The 8,655-nt window shown below is 29.9% G+C and overlaps 1 protein-coding gene across 1 annotated transcript in view; it reads right to left on the reverse strand.

Moving 5' to 3' along the window:
* LOC106680077 (very long chain fatty acid elongase 4) overlaps positions 1-8,655 on the reverse strand; it is a 255,148-nt gene that overhangs the window by 82,821 nt on the left and 163,672 nt on the right. The window lies entirely within an intron of this gene.

The following is an 8,655-nucleotide window of genomic DNA, read 5'->3' on the forward strand; positions in this document are numbered from 1 at the left end:
ACCAATGGGTGGTTCCTTCCCAAGATTTTCAAGTGTATATGAAACATACTACATATTTACCTATTGTATTATTTTGTACAGTTGTAAATTACATTAGATAAATAATTAAAAATAAAAAGTTTAAGTAAAAATAAAATAAATATATCTGACATATACAATATCGGACTTGTATAGTATCTACATTCAGTCTCAGGAACTAGGAAAACCATGCTTTGTCAATCTTGTGTGAAAGGCTAAGTTGGGCTCCAAAAGATCCCAGCGTTTCCCTTTCAGCCGTGTTAATTTTCTTAAATTTAAATAATGCTTCTAAAACTGTTAGCTCCCAATAACCCAAGAAAGGACTAAATTTACTATTTCTTTTGTTGCATAATCAGAAAACACAAATTTAATTTTATTAAAATAAAATGCCTAAACATGAAATTATATTAGATAATCAATCGTCTCATTATCCATCCTGTCAAGCATAATTTATTTGCGATTCAATTGGAATAAGTTTAAATCCTTTTCCAAAATCTTTAATACATATTACATGAATTAAAAAAATGATATGTCTATTACGGTCTACGGTATTACGGAATACTTCTTGGTTGCAGATGTTCCAAGGTTAGCCTTTTTTTACTACCTCCAATGAAACGTATGAGTGAAGAGAGCTGTCACATGTAACTGTTCAACAATAGGAACTGTACTCACAGCTTGTCACCCCCCCATTGACACATCAAAACAATTTTTTTTCGTTTAAATTTCTCCTTCTACAACAACATACAATTTCTATCCGATTTCACTAGGATGGTGAATGAACTCCATCAATACTGAATGTTATTTAAAATTTTCCAAATACTTCAAGAAATGATGATACTGCGAAGTTTTCACTGTCCAATAACTAATCATTTGAGCTGTATCTTTTAATTAGTTACCCGTCCTTGATATGAGATGCCTGTTTAAGATTTTAAACAAATATTAAGTGATAAAATGAAAAGAAGTGCTGTTGAGAGATCTAACCCCATTAATCCTAAAATATAAAATACTTTAAGAAAACAGAAATAGAGAAAGTCCAAAGTCACATTCAAAAAATTCAATAAAATTAATAATTTAATCAACAGTTCAACAACAACAAATCTATAGTAGCCTTACCTCATTTAAAAAATAATATATGCTCATGTAATGCAAAGATTTGAAAACCATATTATCTGATAAGAAATCTATGCTTTTATAAACAGATTATTTATTCAGGAAAACATTTTTTAATAATACAGATTGGAGTTCTATCAATGGGTAGATTCTCCACATGATTGTATCATGTCACTATGTTACCTACAGCAAATTAACTTGTTGTATATATTTTTATACAGTTTTAAATAACAATAAATAAATTATTTTAAAAAATAAATAAATAATACAGGTTATAAAAGTTGGACTTTAAAGTCTTATATGGTATGAATGAACTCTTATGTATCTGTTACCTTTGTCCTTTAGTGAAACAGAATGTAATATTCAATAAAAACAGGTTTCAGGACAGCCTTCGAGACAAAAAAGAAACTGGAAAAAAAATTAACATCTGCAATGAGTAGTAAATTTAAAATAGCAATAATATTCTTAAAATGATTAATAAAGTATACACATTTGTATTTATGAATTACGAAATAATTATAGGATGAAATCAGTTTACAATACATAAGGACTGATGGATAGGAAATGGTCAAATCGCGAGCTTTGAAAGTGAGTAGGTTATAGGAGCGGCGGATAAGAGGGAATAAAATTCCAGATTGGCGACTTTCGGATAAGGAAAGATCTGCCGAAAGCTCTAGTTCAATGGGTCATTATAAAAGAATCATTTCTTTGAAGTGATGACGTTGTTTAGCTCTAGTGTTAATTAATCTAACAAAAGTTAACAATCTAAGCTACGGCAATCTGGTGACATGTAGGGTGTTGAAACTATAAAATCAAGTTGGGATAACATTAGGTTATATTTACAATTATTTACAAATGAAGTATATTTTATAAAAGAAAGCTTATGAATAAAAAACATGTTCATTATAATTTTTCTTTATTTTTTATTTATTTAATGTAATTTACAACTATACAAAATAATACAATAAGTAAATATGTTGTATGTTTCATATACACTTGAAAATCTTGGGAAGGAACCACCCATCGGCAGTACTTCAAAAATTAATTTAAATTAGAAGGTCCCGTGACCATCTTCTTTTCAGACGCCTCGGAGGATTATCAGGGGTTGTTAAGGGTGAAATATTAAGAATTAATGGGTTAGGATGGTTAAGGAGTTTGGAATGAAAAGACGCATGTCTGTTTTGAGCCAATTCTGCAACAAATGGGATGTTAAGGTCTTTGTGAATGAGTTTATTTGTAACGTAATAAGGAGCATCAAGGATTTTACGTAGGATTTTGGATTGTAAGGATTGGATGCGGGAGGAATATGATGGTTTGGTGGAGCCCCAGAGCTCAATTCCATATGTCCAAATTCATTATAATTTAAATTTAATTAATATGACATTGGATTGAGAATACTAGGTACCATTGCTATTCTATTGATTCTAATATCTCATTTATTTTCCATTCATGTGTATTGTGGGTTTTCCTCCTCATCTGCATTGCTTGCTGGAGTTGGTGTACTGCTTCGGATATGCTCTGTGCTCTGCTGGACTATAATCTTCCAACTATCTCTAAGAATGGTCTCCTCTCGTTTTTCTCCTCGATGGTGTTATTTCCTTCCCTCTACTTTCCCTCCTCCCAATTCGTTGGCTGATTATATTTTGGGGGCAGAAACTAGAACTCAACCTAAACATCGAGGCGGGCTCTGATTCTTTGATCTCCAAAAAGTTGAATGGTTCTCTTTATGGCCGAACCTGAAGCCTAAGAAGGCCTAGCCGGGTACCCCACACATCTGTTGGTTGTTTGTTTGATAAGGTACTCGGTACCTCCTCGGAAGTACTCAGCAATTCTTATCTAGAGTGGTGGTCCCGAGACAAGTTGAGGAGAACCAACTCTTTGTACCTGCGAGTTTGTCACCGCTATCATTGACATCTAGAATGTCTCTTGACTCAAACTTGATTTAACCTTAGCCCAGTACTCTTAATGCACAACAGTACATATATAAATGCACATTCGTGTTTATATCTAACCATAAAGCTATTTTATATGGTGTAGCTATTTTCAAATGTGTGTCCACTCATAGGGCTAAATTTACCCTTTGGTTACGAAAATTTTGTTATCCTCATTCGTTTGAGGTATTTCCGTTGACCAAGAGTCAAACTTCCTGTATATCTACGCTGAAACATTTAAAAATGGTTTAATAGCAGAGGTTTTACTGTATTTATTTTTGGTGAGAGATACTCGGTGTTAAGAAAATCATATTCGTAGTACATAGATGTCGAAAGTTTGAGAAATTGTGGCATAGGAAGGATGTCAAGTAATATGACAGTAGGGATAATCCACTACAACCTTTAATGAAATCTCATCTAGAATCCCCAAAATTAATCGTAAAACCAATTAATTATCGTTTTTATTTAATTTTTAATTTTCATATTTTATAATTATTTACAAATATAAAATTTAAATCAATCTTAATATTTTTCCGACACTAAAACTAGGAAATAAATACTCTTTGGAGAAATAAATTCAATAAAGTAAAAACTGTTAGTAATTATAAAGTAACGCACCACATACTTCAGTATTTTGTTGTTATATTTTTATAACAAATTATCAAGAGAATAATTAACTATTATGATGATGTGTACCTAAGGAATATTCATACAGAATTCGAATCAGATGCAAAAATTTAATACAAACTTTACAATTTCAAAACTCGGCAGGTCTAAATTTATAACTCTATGATTAAACTGGATTTAGTGAATGACACAATTCTTCCTTATTTCAAATACAATAATTTATTTCATATCATCAGCAACAACGTTTCGGGAAATTTCCCCCATCTTCAGGTTGCTGATAACAATAACCTATATATAACATATAATTTTCTCCTTTTTTGTCATTCTTGCTAATATATATTAATATTAATGTCATTTAATGAATAAAAACTATTTTATTTCTGCTAGTCATACATTTTAGGAGAAAACTTACCTAACTCTATGATTGTATTTTTACTTTGTGAGTTATCAGGCCGCAATGTATGTAGAACTGCGGAATGGGCTCAATTTATAACCTTTTTGAAAAATGCATAATCCACTGAAAAACGGGTGCCATGACTTTTTTTCATGCTATCTATCTCCAAACCGGTGGTCCGCAGACAATAAGTGGGCCGTGAGAGTCTAGGGGTTGGCCGAGGAAAGATCCATCAGCTGTGTAGAGTTGTGTTACTGACTATCATTTATAATGTTCAAATGTATAAATTGGCGCCCGATTCATACTTTCCTACGGCCATATCTCGATAATTTATGAATATAGAGGAACAATTTTAAGCATTTACATATCCTTTTTTTTTTTAAACATTACAAAAATAAAATAGCAAACATACAATCCATTGGACTTAGTTTTTGTTAATTATTTTCAATAATGAACCTTTCTACTCGACCAAGATAAAAGAAAAATTAACACTCCCTAAAATTTTGAGGTTTTATGTTTCAAAATAGTAGAATCCATAACTCACCAGATATTTTATCATTTGTTATCTATTGTTAAAATGAAATAATTGATTCAAATAATAGACCATCGTTTCTAATTTGAAGCGTTTATCGGTTTAAACCACTCAGCTCCTGACTTTTGGCCTGATGACATTTTTCGAGAAAATATTAGCAATCAGTTTCGTTCGTTTTGAATTGTATATATTCAACGGAACTTGCAATGCCACATTCTTTTTCCCCACCTTTTATGACGGAATGGGGCAGGGTTTGTAGTCATGGGAACTGAAAGATCAATATTGTTTCGAAGCGCGTGTACTGTTCTTTTATAATATAATTCATCTGAGTCGAACATTTTTTAAATTTTATTGTAGTTCGTTATCATATCATTGCAGCATTGGTTTTGTAATATTTTTTCATTTTTGTTTTAGCCACTTTAGAGAAATCTAGAGGTCAGCTATTTTCAGCAGTCAAAGGTTCTCAATCATTTTTGTCTGACCACACACATATACACAGCTCTACAATCCAAAAATGTGACTTTATTATTTTGACTAATCTTTGTGTTTTGTTAGTGTACTAAAACCGAAAATAAATTCAAATGGAAAATGACATTTTTCGCAACTTCATGACATACAATACCAGTTTGGTTAAAAAAAAAACTCATATTTTTGAATTATCTTATTTTATATTATTATTACTTAAAGGACGTTTAAAAAAAACAAATTGCCAAATTATAATTTGAGATTGAAGACAATGTATTTATAATTTTTGAATATATTCGAGTTAATTTTAATTTTCTTCAAATCGTGCTAATACGTACTTTATTTTTATCGTCAGAAAGAGAAAAAACTCGTCTCTACGGCGGTATTATTCGCATTTAGTAAAAGTATACCCGCTTAATTACTTGATATGTAAGAGTTTTTTTGGGTGCTAAATCCAATACAAAGTTAGTTATTTTATTTCTTTTTTGTAGTTTATCTATATATATGTTCTGTATTATTTCTTCCTTTTATTATGTATATTATCATTTGATATCTGTCTATATTTAATATTTCTGAATAATATCTTTTCTTTAATATTATTTTATATTTGTTTGCTTTCTAATGTAACGTATTTGTATTTGTATTTATGTAACAACCATTCCCCTATCCTATTGCTTTCCTTATCTTCCTTCAACTCATCTTCGTGTTTACTTCCATTAAGTAAGGTGTGTGTGTCCTATTTTGTTCATTATTTATCTTTTTTCTTGACATTTATTTTATTCTTATTTCCCTTATTTTTAGGTCTTTTTGGGTGTACTGTATTTTTATATTTCTTTTTAATCTATTTTTTTATTTGTTATTATTTCCGTTTTCATCAATTCTCTAATACCTTTTTGTAATTCTTGTTTATTTATACTTTTCACTATACATCTTATTTTTATTTTATTTTACTTTGTTCATTTTTATATAAATTTTCATATATTTAAAATCATGTTTAGTTTCATACTCTTTACTTTACTTCTATTTCATATTATCTATTTTCTTAATTTGTTACATTATTTTAGTTGCTTATCTTTTTTAGCCTTGTTGAAGCCATGCAACGTGAGGCAAAACGTAGGCTCACAATGAATAGTTTAATTACTATTTGATTTTTTTTTTTACTTTTTTAATTACAGCTTATTTTTTTTTTTTTTACCTACCTATTTACTAATTTTTTTAAGTATGTTTTTCTTGTAGGTTGATTATGCAAATATTGTATGTAAGAGTGTAAATGTGACTAGAGATTATTTTATTTCTATCATTATTTTATTTTTTAAGTTTTTCATGGACATAGTTTGCTTATGTTCATTTTCTTTATCCTTCGGTTTGTATATATTTCAAGATTTTAATTATTATCATGTACTTTTTTTTTGTTCCTTTTTATGTTATTTTATTTTAGTATGAATGTGATCAGTCATCACTATTACCTATTGCCCAATAACGTTGTGGCAAATTGTAATATCTATCAATAAATAAAGTTTTTTAATCTAAAAAAAATCCCATTATCTGCTACCAATAGTTAAAGGTGCAATGGCTTACAACATTGAAAATCCAACTTCATCGTTATAAAATTGTAAATTTCTAGGTGTGACTTTTGCAAGACACTTAATTCCTACTTTATCAATTGTTAAAAGAAAATCAAATTCAAATAATTATCATGTAAGGCTTGGCAGGGTCTGGTATTAAAAAACAAACCAAAAGAACCTTTTATATTAAACAATTTTGTAACTGACCAATGATGAAGTTTTATTACAGTACGGGGCGTGGTTTGTTGTCATGGAGAGAGAAAGATCAATATTTTACCCGGGCGCATGTACTCTATCTCGATATATTTCAGATAATAAATAATCAGTACAATATTTACCCACAAAATTGGTTTTTTTTTCTAAACATTTAGGCGTGGGTTTGAAGTAATATAAAATTTCTAATTTTGTCCGGTTTGTCTATTTATTTATTGAAAATATGAGGCGTGGTTTGTTGTCATGGACACGAATAGATCAATATTTCACCCGAGCGCATGTTCTGTATTTCAATACATTTTACCTAATAAAAATTTAATAGAATTTTTATTAGCAAAAAAACATCCAATTATATTTTAAATATTATTATTAGCGTTTTTATCTTGTACTTGTATCAATTATAAAAAAAAAATCAAATTAAGTCCTTTATGTCTCTTTTGCCACTGAGATGCCATCTAACTACTGAGTGTTTCCGTTGTCCATTCATGACCACGCTATAAATGCAATACTGTATTTTATAAATGGAATTTAGCAGTGACTGCAGTTTAAACTATTTAATTATACATTTATACAGAACTTGACTGTTTGCATTCAGTTCGCAGCGATCAACACAATGTTGAGCGTCCCAGCAACAGGTGACACCTCTGACAAGCTCCTCTACAACTAAGGTTTTTATTTTATAGATTTTCACTGTCAGTTACTGGAAAATTATTGACATGTCACCAGCATAAATTCTTCTTCTTCTTCTAATGAATACGATAGTATGGCAGTGGAAAACCAGTTATATATGTAAACATATGCTATATTGACATATAGTTATAACATAGCTTACATATGCAATACAATCAAAAATGACTTTACTTTATTCAAAGTTAAATTCCAGAAAGAAATTGTTTGAAAACATATTTACCCCATTTTGCATATTCACATCCTTAAATACAAAACATAATTTATTTCAACGGAACCTCTAGGAGTTAGGATCCTTGAAATTAATTTGAATAAAACAAAAATGCTACTGGTATGTTTGGAAAGACTAGCAATTCAGCATCTAATTAAATTTCCCTCAATCCATGATCATGTATCCTATTTATAGAATATTGATGTGCCCTAGTAGGATGTCTTGGGACAAAAATAATTCAATGGTTCATTTTCGAAAAGTAATATTTGAAAAAATGGACCTTAGAAGGTACAAAAAAGTGTATAAAAATATGTTGTTTTTTTAAATTCTGACAAATTTGGGTTTAATTGTTTTTTTTGTTTTTTTTATGACCTTAATGTTCCCTATGTAAGCGATCTAGCCCGAACCAGATATCACTCCTTCCTTTATAAACTCTCTAACCACTCAAACCCCCTAGTTTCTAATCTTGCATCCTCTTCCATTCCTGACAATCCTCCGAAGCGCCTGAAAAGAAGATGGCCACGAGACCAGCTAATGTAAAATGTAATTAGAATGCTACCAATGGGTGATTTCTCTACACGCCTGTAACACTTCAATTTAACTTAGATCAGATTTTCTAAATGTATTATAATGTACAGTTGTAAATAGTAATAAATAAATATTAAAAAAAAAATTAGAATGTATTAATCTGTCAATGATAAAACATTCAAATATCTAGTACATCGATTTTCTGTTTATGCTACTGACCTTAAAGTACTTTAAATTGATGTTGATTGACGGGAGTTTTTTTTTTAATATTTCGAAATCCAGCATCATTCAACGATTACCTACCCGCAAAGCTCCTGGATACGACCTAATAACATCCCACATCCTTAAACTTCTTCCTCGAAAAGCCATCCTAT

This window comes from Halyomorpha halys, unplaced genomic scaffold (genome assembly GCF_000696795.3).
Source record: "Halyomorpha halys isolate HHAL.00 unplaced genomic scaffold, Hhal_1.1 Scaffold241.1, whole genome shotgun sequence".
Classification (NCBI taxonomy): Eukaryota; Metazoa; Arthropoda; class Insecta; order Hemiptera; family Pentatomidae; genus Halyomorpha; species Halyomorpha halys.